Source organism: Chrysemys picta, chromosome 4, assembly GCF_011386835.1.
Source record: "Chrysemys picta bellii isolate R12L10 chromosome 4, ASM1138683v2, whole genome shotgun sequence".
NCBI lineage: Eukaryota > Metazoa > Chordata > Testudines > Emydidae > Chrysemys > Chrysemys picta.
The window spans coordinates 22,299,157-22,315,422 of record NC_088794.1 but is presented as its reverse complement, the minus strand read 5'-3'; the positions used below and the strand labels follow the sequence as shown (position 1 = coordinate 22,315,422).

Genomic DNA, 16,266 nt, shown 5'->3' with positions numbered 1-16,266 from the left:
ATGGGATAATAATCCTTCCTTTCTCTCATCCTTTGTCTATTTTGGTGATAATTTCTGGGAGACAGGAACTGCGTGTTCCCATGCAGGTTTGTGCAGGGCTTAGCACAGCATGGAGCAGATATCCGTCTAGGTGCAACCTCAAGAGAAATACTTATTATTAATAAAACAATAATAATAATGGACCAGCCGGGGAGAGAACTGAAACCACCGTGCAGCCTGACCCCTTCAAATTTATTCAGACGCTGTCCCTATTCAGCATGATCCAACCTGCCGGATCCCTCACACATAAAAAGAAGAGATCAGTTTCCTTTCCTTTAATTTCAAAAGCCTCCCCATCACCTCTTCATCCCCATGTGGTGCCTTCCTCTTCCCTCCTCCAGGAGCGGTGGGGTTGGAAATGAGCTGCACCTGCTTTAGATGGATTATGGTAGAAGTGGAAGTAACTCTCTCTCTTTCTCCCAGCCCTCCCCTCCCAGATCTCAAGTCACATCTCCAGTGCAGACACAGCCCCACTGATTAGAGCCCGCTCTCCCCATGTGAATGGGACAGAGAGAGAGGAGGGCGCACCCTGACCCCCCCACCCTACCCTGAGCAGAGGAAGAAGAGGAGCAGGGGTGGGGGGAGGAAAGCAGAGGGAGCCCCCCCAAGAATCACCCAGCAAAGGGGGAGAAGGCAGCAAGCCCGGGCAGTGCGCTCATGCATGACCGGGTCTAGTGGCTCTCCCCGAGACGGCGAACTTTGGGGACCCCCCGCCCCGGAACTGGAGAAGTTTCTCACCCCCCCATCCCCACCCCCAGCGGAGATCTGGCCCAGGAGAAGCAGCCGCTACCCATGCCCCAAGCGGGGGGTTGAAGTTGAGCCTTGATTCCAGACGCTGTCGAGCCAAACAGGTTGGTGGGTTTGTGTGTGGCGGCGGTTGTTGTTGTGTTTAATGTGTGTGTCGCTTTACGTTGATTGAACTCTCCATGTGGGTGAGTTTCAGTCCCCAGGTCCCCCCGGGCACACTTGCAGAGGCAGCCTGTTTACACCGTGACTCGGATTCCCTGCCCCCTTTCAGTATTTTCAGCCACTAACCCCAGAAAGTTGCTAAACAGGCTGAACAGCTGTTTTCTTTCTTTCCTCCTTTCTTCTTTGCAGAGGCCGGGTTTAAAACAAAAAACAAAACCAAAAAAACAGGTGGGGGGTGGAGAGAGCTGCTCGCTTGGTGGGTGCCCCAGTTCCCTTTTTGTAAAGGGGAGGGGGGGAATTGCAAAGACTTCAAAAAAATATTTTCCCCCTCGCTTTGTTGTTTCGAATTGGGCAACCTGCTCGTCTGAACTGTCTCTGGAGTAGCAAGCCCCAGGAATCGCCTTGCATTCAGTTTGGCTTCGCCACCCGCAGGACTTTTAGGGGTCTGTTCTTAGTTTCCCTTTGGGGAGGGGGAAAGAAGGGGGTCGAGGTTAAGGGACTTGTAGCCTGTTTCCCACACCCCCTCCCCCGGCACCCCTATCGATCGCTTGGAGTGTTTGGTCCCAGGGATCGCTAAGTTGCATCAAAGAGCTTTCAGACAAAGAGAAGGCTCTGGGAGAAGCAACTTTTCAGCTGAAACTTTGCATGGAAGGGGCGTGAAATGCCAGAGATTTGGGGAACAGAGGATTTTTTGGGTGTGTGTGTGTGTATGAATTGTTTAAATTGGGGGAGAAGGGAATGAAATCCAGAGGTGGGGGAACTGGGAAAGCCTGTACATGCCTGGAGGGGGGGGGGGGGAGAGTTGGAGAATACAGTATTGATTTGCCTTATTTTGTGTGTTTATTTCTTTTGGGGGGTTAGAAGAGACTGCTCTTGGGGGTTGTGTCGATCAATCAGCCCTGGGTGTGTGGCATGGGCTTTGGGGGGCTGTGAATCTCACAATTTGCTCAGATTGACAGGATGGGCAGATTCAAAGTTATTCACATTTATGGGGCTCTTAGTAGAAAGTGTGTGTGTGTCGGGGGGGGGGGCACATAATGTGGGGACAGCTGTATTTCTGCCTACCTCTCTCTCAACCCCACAAAGCGACTTTCCCTGGGAGGCCTGTGGAGATGAACAGGAAACTTCCAACAAGAAAACCTGCTCTCTGGCAGTGTCTTTCCTGTTGGATTCTAGACTCCAAGGAAACTTTTGCTGACAATAATTTTTTTCTTTCTCTTCAGTCCCAGAACCTGCTTTGCTCTGTTATTTTTAATGCTTGCCAAGGGAGTGGGGGAACATCTTTAGCAATTAAGAAATTGCTTTCGCTTTCCTTAATTAATTAATTGTTTTTTTAAAATTTAACCTTGAGAAATAGGTGTTTCAATTAGCCGTCTTTCTGCTAGGGGAAGTAATGCAGAATAACCTCAATAGCTATTGTAGTTCAGTATCCTTTGCGGGGACATGTTGCATTTGGTCTTCCTTTGTTGGTACCTGTCTCTTTATTTCCCCCATAGCCGTTTTATTTTAATGTTGTCTATTGCTGAGTGTTTAAAAAATAATTTCAACATAAAACCTGCTGATCTGGGCTGTGTGATGTGCCAACAAAGTAAACTTCCCCCTGTTTAGAAATATTGAATCAAATCAAAACCAAACAAGTTTTAAAATCTCTGCAAATTCCCTGAAGAAGCAAACTGAGCCCCAACAAACCTTAAACAACCCGCAGAGAAATTGTTCCATCCATGAATACCCTGATTGGTGTGAGATTAAAATTAAAGTATTTCAAATATTTATTTATCTAATAAATAGAGAGCAGGCAAAAATAAGACTAAAAACAAAATATGATTGATATTGATTATTAAAACTTACAGGGCAAGGATTCTAACTCGGCCAGCTCTACAGTGAAATTCCACATTGTGATTTGCTTGTGCACATCTTTCCCCTAATGGCACAGTTTGTGAGCCTTTGTATATTTCTTTGTTTTAAAAGTGTGATGAGGGCTTTTGGGGCGGGGAGGAATCCCTAAAACTTTCATACAATGCATGGTAGTCTGTATGAGGGTTGATCAGGTTCACTGTCTAGCAGAATCGCTGTAAACCATCGCTAATAACAATCATTTAGAAAGAGTTTATTATTAAGTAGTAGTCTTCAGGGAGTTCAGAAATCCCAGGCAGAACTTGTTTTAAAACTGATGGCTAGTTGGTGAGGGATGTGAGGACAATTCTGATCAGTTGCTTTCATCGGATCCCCAACAGAGCGAATAGCTTCATTTGAAGCAAATTCCCAGTGCAAACCTTGGCAAAATTAATGATTTTTTGCTTCCTTCAAAATTGTCTTCCCCATCTCGGGCTTCTGTCTGCCCTCTGTATCTCCTCCCCCGCCTTCCCCCACCCCAAAAAAGTTTAATAAGTGGTTTGTTAGCAGCAGATTACTCTGAATATTTCTTTGGGGGATAGGAAACTGTTTTGAGTTGGCAAGCACATTTCTAAGGTGTGTATGGAGGAGAACAAGTGGAGTGTAATTTCAGTTAACCTTTCCGTTTGGAAATGACTTTTTCTTTAAAAAAAAAAAAAGTTTCATTCTTTTTTCTCCCCCTCTTCCTCCTTTTTTAATTCAAATAAAAATATTAATAGGGGAGAACAGGAATAATTCATGAGTATCTAAAACTAAACTTAGTTTGCATTGTTACTCAGAGCAATGTTAAAAAAGCACATATATTTAGAGAAAACACACTGTGATTTCTCTATTCCTAATATAGTGCTAAGGAATTAGAGAGGAATTTCAGCTCAGATTCCTATTCAGGATCTGTTGCCGGCTTGGAGTAACTGATCAGCCCACATGAGTTTTGCTTTGGAGACTAAAATGTACATACATTTGTCATTTACCACAGTCAGAACCAACTTAACGTCAGATTAAGACCTCACTTTACAATGCTTTTGGAAAGGCTGTGGGGTATACAATAAAAATGTTGTTAGTTTCTCTATTAAAAGGTTGTGTTTTTAACCTAAACTAGAAGTAGGATTTTTCTAGCGAGTGAAAATTCTTCCTGTGAGTTTAAAAATTTACACAAGAAGTGTGTTATGCTGGAGAACAGGCAGTTTGGTGTCAAATCAATACACGTCTTAGACAGACAGTGTGAGCCTGGCAGTTGTGTATTTGTGAGTGTGTTTCATGCTATACTGATATTGTTGACTAAACATAAGTAAATCTCAGATTTTAATGAAATCAAACTCACCTTTTGATTTATTTTGAGGAAAGTCTGTTTTTAAAATCAGGCTTGCTTATGCAGATGCAAAAATTATTTGTCAAATGTGGCCCCCATTTTTTCCCCCTAAATCAAAACCTTTGAGAGTTCAGAGTGGAACACAGTGAACGTAAGGACGACAATTTTATGTGCTGACTGAGTCGGGGAGCATTTGTCAGTTCTGCGAAGCAGTCAGATGGTTCTAATTCCAGGCTTTATTCTTTACTCCTTGTGGAGCGGGGCTTGAAAGGGAAGACTTTCTAAGCCCCCACATTCCCTGTATTTTGAAGTGTTTGGGCTAATATTCTTGAGTTGCTATTTTTTTTTTATTATTAAAAAAATCGTTTTCCCCTTCTATCTTTGCTTCTGTGTTGAAAGTGGGATTCTAAAGTGGAGAAGAGAAACCTTCTGGTTAAAACCTGATGCAAATAATTTGTTTTATGCTTTGAACCTATGAGGATACTAAAAGCAAAACCACTTCTGAAATGGGGCCCATATGATAGAAGAGAAAGTTTGACTAGTCTTGGCTGGGGGGAAAATAATCTGATCATCATGGAATATCAAAAATGCACTCAAACTCCATCCAACCTGTCTACTCTGTTAAGTGTCTAGATGGGGGGTGATGGGATGCATCTCTGTGCTTTCCAAGATTCTGCTGCTGGTGTTGAGTGAAAATGTTCCGTTTGCAGCGAGATGCACCCAGTGGTCTGATCTCTCCCAGCCCGGTTGCGTGTGCACTTGTAAAGGAAGCTAGCAATTCCTTCTGCTGGTCCCCAAGCCGATGGATTCACCAAAAGCAATAAAAAGGAGTATGCACAATACAGCTACTATTCGGAATGTCGTGGCTCAGTGAATCTAAGCAGAAAAGTTGTTTGTTGCATCTGGGGAGGGGAAAAGAAAGTGAGATGCTAAGGAAAAATGTTTGGGCCGAGTAGATTTTTTTTTTTTATTATATTATTCCTGAGTGGATTTACCTGGAGCAGAGGATTTTAAAATAAAATCTATTCAACTTCTTGATTTTCATGGGGAATTAAAATGAACAATAAAAAAAAAATTAAAAAATCCAGCGACGCAACACCAGAGGAATCTGGTGAATTTCTAATTCAGATACTCCCTTCTGAAAGAAAGGGCAGAGTTTATTTAAAAATCGACGTGATCTATAAAATCAAGTGACACTAAAATATCCACTTCAGGCGCTTTCTCGCTTTCTTTTCTAATAACCAAGCTGGAATCCAAGTGCACTCGGTTGTGAAGTTCTTGCCCAGAGAACCCTAAGAGCTTTTCTTTTCTCATGGTGGAGAGGGGATGCTTTGAATCTGATAAGGTTTGTGTCTCGCTAGGGGGCTGGCTTTGAGTCTTTTTTGGGGGGGGGAGAGGGGGAGGTTGTTTTTTGTTTTTTTGTTTGCTGGGCGGGTGGAGGGGGAGCAAGGGGAAAATCAGAGGGGGGAAGAGGTACAGCAAAGATTTTCCCTTTGTAGCAACAAGGTGGGGGGGCGAGCGCTGTGGAGCGGGAGTCTCCCTCCTATAGAAAGGAGGGATAATGCGTGTCTGTAGCTTTCCCCCCTTCTTCTGCTTTCATTTTTTTTCCCCCGGTCTTGTTTTCCGACAGGGAGCGAAATTTCGTAGCCTGGGTCCCGTGTGTTTAGGAAAAGTCTCTTATTTATTTTCAGCTCAAACAGTGACCATTCCCCCCAGCCCTACCCTCTGCTATCTGTATTTCCGTGGAGTTAAAAGATGTTTCTGTCGGTCTCTCCCTGCCCCACAGCCCCTATTTCTAGCTGGCAGGTGTGTTGGAGAGGGCAGGTAGCTAATGAATATGCCCTTTGCAGCAGGGTTAGGGGAGGGCTTCATGCCAGCCTAGGTTTCTTGCCCCGTGTTAACAAGGCGACTTACTGCCATGTATGTACCTGGTGCTGGTGCTTCAGGGAATTGGAGTCGGATAGGAGACCAGCCTTTGCCTCTGCTTGCGCTTTGGCCTTCAGAAGAAACTCTTATCTAGGGTGACCAGATGTCCCGATTTTTATAGGGACAGTCCCTATTTTGGGGTCTTTTTCTTATATAGGCACCTATTACCCTCCACCCCCGTCCTGATTTTTCACACTTGCTGTCTGGTCACCCTACTCTTATCTGTTCCCTTTGGGTGACCCTGTATTTTATTCCCTCTCCCCTCAGTAATTTGCTACACCCCAAGTGTCCTTAAGCCATGTTAACAGTCTGTCTCTATCACCTGCTACTTCTTAAAGCGATAACTTGGAAATTCCACTCCTGTTCTCTTTGATTTTTAATCTCTCTCCGTTTGGCACTGTGGCATTGTTAAACAGAATAGGATGCCACCTTTCCCTTACGCCCCGGGAGAACTGGCCACGTGGGAGGTTAAATACACACCTCCAGAGCTGTGTGTTCAAAGGGAAGAGGAGTTCAGTGGTACCCGGAGGGGGGGTGTGGGACTCTATAGATACACTCAGAGCAGGGAAATGCATACAGCCACTGCAGAAGAGAGAGAACGCTGGTGTATGTGACTTAAAAAACCACCCAAACTCACCCAAAACCACACAACGGTGAACTGTGTGCTTGCAAAGGCCTCTTAAAAATATTTGAGATGACAGCAACCTCGCAAAATTCGTTGTCATTTTCAGTGACTTTCTCCTATATCTGTTCATTTTTTTTTTTTCCCCTCTTACCCTCCACTCTACATCAGGTCATTTCGTTCACTCTTTAGAACAAGCTTACCCACCAGGGTGCTGGTTCTTTTGGGGCACCATAAGCAACCCTCTTTGCTCACTGGAGATGGAACTTTTATTTTATAGAGGGGGGAGAAAAGGTTTGGGGAGTGGCTTGTTTTTTGGGTTGGGAAAAATCCTGTCTGTATCTTTTTCTTAGAGTGAAATTTACCCTCCAGAAGAGGAAAGGGGGTAGGGGAATGCAAAGAGTTGTTGATTCTAAAAACTTGTTTGTATTTTTATTTTTAACTGAAAAGAAGACATGATGATGTAAAATGCAGGGGGGATGGCGGTGAGTCTGGTTTTGTTACATCTCCTTTCCCCTTCTGAATGAAGCCACTTCAGGGGATCAAGCTCCTGGTGCTACTGACCCAGCATAACTTCATAGGGTGCAGCATCTTTCTAATAATCCACACTTCTTCCTCCCTGTCCCCACCCCAATGCTCTAATGAGTCAGACAGCAACAGCGGGGAGGGAGATGATACAAGTGGTGGAGAAAAAGATAATTTCATCTGAGATCTGGAATGAGATGGAATATAGGGCACAGTTCATCTCCCCCTTCCCCAATTTTGTTGTGTAAAGTTCTTGCTTCCGTGGTTGAAGAGAGATCCTATCTAGGGATAGGATGGCAGTTGTTAAAGGATTGCACTAAAAGTATTGCACAGATAGAGAAAACGTCGAGCCCCATGTTCATTAGGCGGCATGCACAGTGGGTTTGACTTCTTCAAATTGTGCCTAAAATGTGCTTTTGCCAGGCTGTAAGTTTATCCGCCCTCTTAACGGAAACTGGTATTCGTGTTTACCCTCGGCTGCAAGTGCCTCCCATGTTTCATGCCCTGGCAAGTTGGCAGACTGAGATCCTTTCTCTCCACTCTCCAACGGAAACCCTTCTGGTAGGTCGCAGTTGTTGGGTCCAGAGGAGCAGTAGCCGTTTTTTTTTTGGTTTGTTTTTTTTTAAATTGATTGTCAAGGAGGGGGTTTGCAAAATGGAAGGAAAATTTTGCTGCTCTGCCGGTTTGTGCTGAAGCCGAGAACTCTGGTTCCAGTTGTATGGATCCTCTGTGTGTTTGTCATAGTGAAGAGTGGAATAATGCAACTTTTTTCTTCTAATAAGAGGACTTTGAAAAACATAGGCAGCTGTGAAAACACGAGGGCCTTTTTTTGTTTTTTTTTTTAAAAGGTAGTTGGGGAAAAATGCCATTGGAGGGCCTGTTTTGGAGGTAACGTGAAAGCTGTTTATTCTGCCTCCCTGGCAAACCTCACTCATGTGACCTCAGCTGGGTAGAGAGTTGGCATTCTCTGGTGATTAAATTGCTGGACTTTGAGTCGGGACCTGGGTTCTGCCCCTCACTCTGCCTAAACTGATGCGAGGGTTTTGGCAAGTCCTTTCAGCTTGCTTTGCCAGGCAGTATAGTAGGGATAAAGCTGTTGACCCGTCGGTTGAAAGGAACGATGGAGCTCCAAGGGCGAGGGAAAATTCCATATTCTCTCCTTCTCTATGTGAATATAAGAATGTGAGGGGCTGGTGTGCGTTATGTAGGGGAAGTACATTAGTACTTGTGTAGGTAGGGGAAGTACATTAGTGGACCAGATTCTATTCTCGCGCTATTGAAATCAGCTGTGTTACTCTAGACTTACACTGGGGTAATTTAGAATAAGATTTAGCCCGGGCTCCCTGGTTCTCAATAATGACTGCGAGCGGGCTGGATTTACACAGTACATGCATGTGTATATGGATGTTATGTAGGAGGCATGGGAAATGGATTCTGTGCGGGAGGCAGTGAGGTTTGGATGGGTAAAGTGGCCATGTCTATAGTACATAGAATCAAGGGTGTACTGGGTTTCAGGCGCTGATTCAGGACCTGTTTGCATGTGTTACGGCTCACGCGTGCCCCGGGGAACAAAGCAACTTAAGCACACGTGAGGAAATTCCATCCCCACGTTCTCCGCGTGTGTTTTTGTTCAGGCCCCAGCACCTCCGTTTAAACAGGCAGAGGGAGAGGCCAGGTTCTTAAAAATTGTTAAGAAGCAGAGTCCGCGGCATGGATCACCAAGGCACAGGCAGTTCGGGACGAGATGAGCTGCTCCCTTATTGCAGAGAGTGTTGAAATAACGAATTTCAACACCACTCAGGTCGCTTGCAGAATAACTAGATTTATCTAGTGGGATTTAATTGCACTGAGGTTAATCAATACAGAAAGCTCCAGCACTGCACACACCCAGCCCACCATCCAGGGGACCAACCCTGATTGAATGCATTCCCCTTTCTCCTGCCCATCCTTCCAACCCCATGCCCCTGTCCAACTCCAAAACCGGTGGGAAGTCATGCAGGGCTAGAATTCTCTAACTGCCCTCCCCAATCGGAACGCTGTTTTGGCTTCCCATCCTGGCTGGCTGGTTGGTGGGGGGGTTGTGACTTCATGCTGCAGAACCTTTTAGGAATATAAAAGGAGATGTGGCCTTGTGACGAAGACACTGGAGTGGGATTATGCTTATGAACCATGGGGTCCTGATCATGGGGTGCTACCGTAATGCACAGGTGATGCTCAGTCAGATGGAGTGTTGAGCACAGAACCCCACAAAAATCTAGGCCAAGCTTGTACAAGCGTGTTTGGAACTGAGCAAAGAGTGTATTCAAATTCTGTCTGTCTAGGCATTTTATCCCGTGGCCCTCATTTAGTTTTTCTGCCTGCGAGTCGTCAGCAAGCGCAGGGTGACTTTGCTCAGACATACTCATTATTCAGAATCCATTTGCCCACGGAATTTCCGCAAATCATTCTTAGCCTGTGGCTTGTTTGCAAGTATGTTGAAATTCAAGCTCTGTCGGTGGGTTTCAATTGGACGCGGAGAGTCACGTGGTATTGTCTCTGCACCCTGATTGGATTAGAGCTGCTTGTGGGGTCGGGTTTCTGGCACGAATGCTCCTGGTTTTTGTTTTTTTTTTTGTTTTGTTTTGTTTTTTTACAAGTTGGTCATTGGCTCTCGGCAAACGTTCCTTGGGTTCCATGAATGTTCCTGCTCAGGGAATGCAGCAATGTTGGCGGAAAGGGGTGCCTGGTGGCTAGACCGTGTCTTTGGAGAGATGGACATGCTGACTTTGGGCAACCTAAAAGTGGTGGCAACAAGCAGCCATCAGCTGTGTAAATTCGACTGGCTCCTGCTGGAGAGTTTGTCCAGGGCCGGTGAAAGCAGCACATCTCCCCGGTGACATGACCTCTCTCCATCTCCTAGTGGTGGAATGGCAATGTCTGGCTGGAAAGAGCTTGACAATCCCACTCCTATGCCCTCTTATTCTACAAACCTGCCGAGTGGAATGCAGCTCTGCTGCTACACACCGGCAAAAGGTCCTGGGCCCTTTACATTGCAGCGGGTGTCAGGCCTTAGCATGGCCTTTCTCCCACCCACCTTGAGTGCCCTGTGCTGGGCGGTGTTTGTCCCGGGGCTTTGAAAGAGTTAACGTAGGCATCGGCCTGCAGGAGAGGCCCACCAGGCCTCCCCAGCGGGTGGGCTGACTTGTGGCGAGAAATACCAGGCAGAACAGTTTCTTGTCAAGTGTCAGTGGAGCCGCCGCCTCCTCCGGACCTGGCTCCTGGGGATGGGAGCAGAGGGAAGGGAGACGGGGTGGAGGAGCGTGTGGGAGGTGGCGACGGCGCATGAGAGGAGACCCAAGGATGCTGAGGGGCAGGAGAGGAGCGTGGAGTTTTTAAGAACCCATGGCAAACATGCTGGGAAGGTCCCAAGCGTTGGTCCCGGCCCAGCCCAACAGCGGCCTTTCACCAGGCTCCCGTTTCATCGAGGGCCCCGTCTCCATCCTGGTTTCTTGGTTTCAAAGCTAGGGCCTGCGATGCCTGCTTGCTGGGATAAGGCCCCCTTCCCCTCCAGTTATCTCACATAATCCTGCCTCCACCATAAAACTCCAGCAGCCGTCCAGGCCAAGTCCAGGGAGAGACGCCTGTCTCGGGCTTCTTCTACGTCGGCAAGAGGAAGGGGAAGGCATTTCTCTCCCTAGATTCCTGAACTTTTTTCTTTTTTCTATTCCTGACCGAGCTTCGAAGCTAGCAGGAGCCAGATGGTGGCTTAAAACGCCCCCACCAGCAACAAATAATTTATTGTTGGCGCTCCCACTTTTCCGAAGGCAGCAGCATTGGCAGCCATGGGACCCAACAGGTTGCTCATTTGAGGACAGTGCCCTGGGTTTCTTTCTTCTCCCCCTCACCCCTGTTCTTTGCTGGGGGAGATTCATTGAGCCAGGGGTGGAGGGGGGAGAGGCATGATGCGACGATCTCTGCCCACCAGTCGCTTCTTTTCATTATTCGGAAGGATAAAGCCTCCCAAATGATCCCCCTCTAAGTGGCAAGAAGGCGGTGGGGGAGGGAGCAAGTCCCTGAAACAAGTAGTAATCCATAAAATGAAAGCAAATTAGTCCAGTTTAAAAAAAAAAAAAAAGCTCAAACTTTTGTGGCTAATGAGGCAGGAAATGTGGATTTTTAAAACACACTGCGCCAAACGCCGCCACAATAAACACTTATCTTGGTGAGATGGGCTCGGGTTGGGGGGAAGCCACAGGCTTTTAAAATTAAGATGCACTCCTTGCCTTTCGTCAACTTGATTTCCAGCGTATTCTCACTTTCCCTTCTCCCCCCTTCTCGCCTTCCCGCGGCCTCTGACAGAAAATAGCTTTCACTTCGGAATGGAGAAACTTTTATTTATTTATTTATTTACTTACTTCCACAAGCAAAACATCTCTAGTTTTTTTTTTTTTTTTTTAAATGGGCCAAAGGTGGTATATTTCTTGCCACCTCCCCAGCAAAAGGAACTGATGTCTAGACCCAGCTCCATATATTATCAAAGAAAAATTGATGTGAGATTTTGCTTCTCGATGGAGCCCAGATGTTCGCCATTAATAAATTAAAACCTCCAATATAAACGACTTCTGGTTTAAAAAACAAAAGGCGCATTTGTTTCCTATCATGCTAGTAACTCTGGTTTTGAGGGTTGTGTTCAGTGTTGAGGGGGGTGAGGCGAGGGAGGGAGAGACAGCATTAATCAATGACTTCTTGGTGTTTGTTTGAGGAGCATTCTGTATTTCCTGTTGCTCTGACTTCATTTCAGCATCTTTTCAGAATCACTGTGCCTCTCTAGAGCTCCCCCCGCACCCCTTGGTTTATAGTCCTTCAGATTCTCTCCCCGCCCCGGCTTTAAAAATTAGTGAATTGATTGTGGTTGTATTTTTGGAAGCTTCTTGTTTAGGCGATGAGATGGTTCAAGAGGACATGCCTGGCACACTGATTCACAACACATGAGACTATGGGGACAGGGTCTTTTGAAAACCTTAAGGTAAATAGATAGAAATAGGTGTGAAATTCCCCAGCGGTACTTAGATACTGTGGGCCAAATTCCCTGCTGGTGTAAATTGGGGCTGCTCCATCAATGTCAGCAGAGCTGTGCCCACTTACTCCAGCAGAGTCATAAACAAAAGGAAGTATTTTTTCACACAACGCACAGTCAACCTGTGGAACTCCTTGACAGAGGATGTTGTGAAGGCCAAGACTATAACAGGGTTCAAAAAAGAACTAGGTAAGTTCACAGAGGATAGGTCCATCAATGGCTATTAGCCAGGATGGGCAGGGATGGTGTCCCTAGCCTCTGTTTGCCAGAAGCTGGGAATGGGTGACAGGGGATGGATCACTTGATGATTTTCTGTTCGTTCCCTCTGGGGCACCTGGCATTGGCCACTGTCGGAAGACAGGATACTGGGCTAGATGGACCTTTGGTCTGACCCAGTCTGGCCATTCCTATGTAGAGAATTTGGTCCACTGATGATGAACATGTTGGAACTGCCTAAGAGATACTGTACTACGTTCCAGCAGAAAACTCGCCACACTGCCAGACGGCTTTTTAAATATCAAACCCAAATATTTATCAACTGCCAGGATGCCCAAATACACTTTACCAAGTCAAATTGCTGATGTGGGGGTGTGGTGGCACGGGGGGAGCTGGGATCCCAACCTGCAGAGCATTTTAGCACTGTTTCAATCTCTGTGACCTTACCCCAGGTTCAGCATGTCAGATGGCTCCGGCTTGGACATCTGAGCTGTCCTTGCTGAATAGGGCACCGGGGGAAGTGCTATGGGCTTGTAATGGGGAGGGACCTAGTGAATTCCACTTGGAGACCCCCTGCTGGCTCTGATGATCTGCGGGGTCTTGGTCACTTGAAACTGACCCCTTCCACTGCCGAGTGTGCGGATCTGTTGTCAGAAAGGTAGAGCGTCGCTGTGTGACGGCGGGATGAGACTTGAGGGGTTCAGCTCCTTGGATGTAGAAATAGGGCTCTGCCATCGTGTCCCTGTCTCCCCCACTCCCCCAACATCCCCATCCGCGTGGACCGTGGTGTCTCATTAGTAAGGGGACAGGTCGTTCAGCCCTCTCCTTGTGGACAGGGGTTGAGTGGGGGAAGGAGTCAGGGATGGGGGGACGTCCCACTACATTAAGCATTTCCCCTGCCTTTGGTCTCTTGACAGCATTGCCTGTGACTAATTAATACCAAATAAAGAAGAGGCGATTTCCTCTCTTTCTCCCCCGTCTCCCAGCAGCAAGGGAAGCATGGTCTCCTGTCCATCCCTGGAGGGTCCAGCCAGGCAGAAAGGGCTTGTCAGCACCCTTGTACTCCAGAAGGGGAAACATGCTGCTTTGGAAGAGCTCCTAATCCGAGACTTCTGTTAGCCTTCTGTAGTGAGCCACGGCAGAGGAGGAGAATAGATCCAGGATTAAGGGATTCCCAGTGGGCTGTGATTACACTGACTTGGGAGAGACTCAGACCAGAACCCCAGATCTAAATTAGCCACCCCCCAACATCCTTTCTTCAAGGGAGAGTTCAGGTCCAGCTCCAGACCTCACAGTTCATTCCTGGACCTTACCGTGGGCCCAAACTTCAGAGAGATTTGGGTCTGAACTTGTCCTGGCCCCATCTCTCTCCGCTGCAGGGGTGACGGGGGAGACTGACTCTGAACCTTGCAGTGACCGGACCTGCCTCCCTTTAACTGGACGGACAAGCTGATCTAGTGCAGGTGTTTCTGTAGCTGTGGTATCCAAGCATCGAGAACATTCAAGAGCCTTTCTCCATACTGCCCGCTGGAGCAGGATTAGATGATAGAGGATCATTTCTCCTCCTCGCTCAGCATCGTTCTGCTTTGGGACATGGACAGTTTTCCCTATAATGGGGGTTTCCTCTATCCCTAGCATGGGGGTGGGGGTGTCCTGCTTTAAGGGCCTGATCTACAATCCACTGAAGTCAATAGGTGTCTTTTCCTCACGGTCAGGGGGCTTTGGATGGGGCCCCTGATGAAACTCTGTTTCGAGTAAGAATGGACCATTGGATCTTAATTTTGACAGCTCTGAAATTAGGGCGTGTCTGATCAGCCCCTCCTCGGCTCAAACCCCGCATCATGCCCGTGCGGCTCTCACAGAGGGAGCGGAACCTTCATTGCTTCGTTTGAAGGGGGATGAGGCTAAAGCAGCTTCATTGCGAGTGCCGATTTCCCCCCCCCCCCCCCGGGTTGCAGAGCTGACGGAAAAGATGCTCTGAAAGGCTGGTCTGTTTAGAAGGGCAGTAAGAGAAAGTTTTAAGTGAAGTGTGTGTGTGGAGCGGGGATTAGGGGGGAATCGTTCAGGGATTGAAGCCAGTTTTGGTGAAACCAGGAAGGCCGGCACGATCTAGTCCAGTACCTGCTGTGTGGTGGGCGTGGCAGCCTCCCACCCCGAAGCTATTGGTGCTGCTGAGTTTTTGGCCTCGCAGGCCCGGACCCCTTTTTGAGCGGAATGGGGTGCAGTGGCTCCTGACTGTCGCGGCTTCCAGCGGCCTCTGGGGGCTGGTCTCATGGAATACGGGGGTACTGAGCCAACGACAGAATCTGTGCCTAAAGAAGGGAGAGTCTCTGCTTAGTTCTTTACTATAACGGCCAGATCAGGCTCTGTGAGCGGGACCCCAAGAATTTAAATCTGCAATGTGACTTGCCAAAGTGCGCCCTGCCCCCTACTCCCTGGAAGGGATTGTAAGTGCAAAGAGAGCAACAACTTTTATTGAGGGGAGGGACAAGGATTCCTTTGTAGCGATGGCAACTGCATTTGCCTGGGCATAAGGTGGACAGAGGTGGCTGCAGCTGGAGGGCAAAGGTGGCAGGTGTGTGAGTGGGGGGGAGGGGGGGCTGCGTGTGTATCAGTCTAAATTGTTGATAGGGTAGAAATTCCCTGGCTTTCTCTCTGAACAGCTTTGGTGTCATCTGTCTTGTTTCGCGATGATTTGAAGTTGGGGGAGGGAGGGCTGTGCGTCTGTCTGTCCGTCCCTCTCTCCAGCACAGCAGCCACTGTGATCTGATCTGGACCATTTTCCTAGGGATGCCTGTCCTTTCCCCCCACACCTTGATCGTGGGGATGGTCTGTCCTCTTCTCCCTGCTCTCTCTCCTCAAAGTTCCCCATCCTGGTCTGTTCAGCCTGGGAAGCAGTGAGGGGAGAGGGACCTTACCCTGGAGTTTTCCTCCCTGGAGCCCTTAAAGACGTTGAGCCCCCTCCAACTTGTGTGCTCCAGGCTTTCCTGCATCTAAAGCAATCGCCAAAGAACATTTGATGCAGCAAAGCTTGTGCTTAAGTGGCCATAAGCCTGCACGGCTTCCAAACCTCTGGGGTGAAACCACCGACCCTGGTAGCTGATTGCCCTCAGTGCGTGTGCAGAGACGGGATTTGCCCGGGGCAAGAGGAGACTGGTCCGAGGATGGGCTCACGGACAGGATGCTGTGCTGATGACGTGGTGAACAACACTAGCCCGTGTTCTGCAGGATTCTCTCTCCTGTTGTTTGTGGCACGGTCCCTTGCTCAGGTTCATCCTGCGGCTTTTACATGCCCGTAGGCTGGGATTTTGACAAGGACCAGGTGGTCCGGTGCCCGGGCAATCCCAGCCCATCTGTGAGCTCTGGGTGTGGGCAAGGAATCGGAGCTAGCAATGCTGATGAGCTGTCTGATTATTTCAGTGCCAGCAGGTGTGCTGGACTGCTTGATGGAATCAGAAGACCCAGTCCCTACTCTGAAGAGCTGGGATGGGATGCATACTTTTTAAGCAGAGTAATGCCTGGCAGCCCCGATCAGAATAAGGCCCCGTGGTGTTCTGTACCATAGAAGAACGTAGCAGACAGTCCCAGTCTTGAAGAGTTTAGCCGTGGCAGGCGAAGGGAACGCATGCGAGGGAGGGATGGGGCGAGGGGGACAAGGGTAACAGCAGCACTGTAACACGGTTGCTTAGTCAAGGCCCCCGTCGTACCCCTTGATGCTTCGCTTGTGCGTTTTGCTTGCTGCTGGTAATTCTTATCCACTGGCATCGGGAA

General features: G+C 47.9%; 1 protein-coding gene across 12 annotated transcripts in view; it reads left to right on the top strand.

The window, feature by feature from the left end:
* Positions 1-474: 474 nt before the first annotated feature.
* Positions 475-16,266, top strand: part of FOXP4 (forkhead box P4) — a 136,294-nt gene continuing 120,502 nt past the window's right edge. For 6 of the 12 annotated variants that reach the window (XM_065591633.1, XM_065591630.1, XM_065591628.1 and 3 more), the window contains exon 1: positions 515-890. The gene's annotated coding sequence lies outside the window, so the exon portion shown is untranslated. Of the gene's footprint in view, positions 891-1,371; positions 1,392-16,266 lie in introns of those variants that run through there. The other 6 variants (XM_065591631.1, XM_024110340.3, XM_005308300.5 and 3 more) reach the window with 4 other exon arrangements.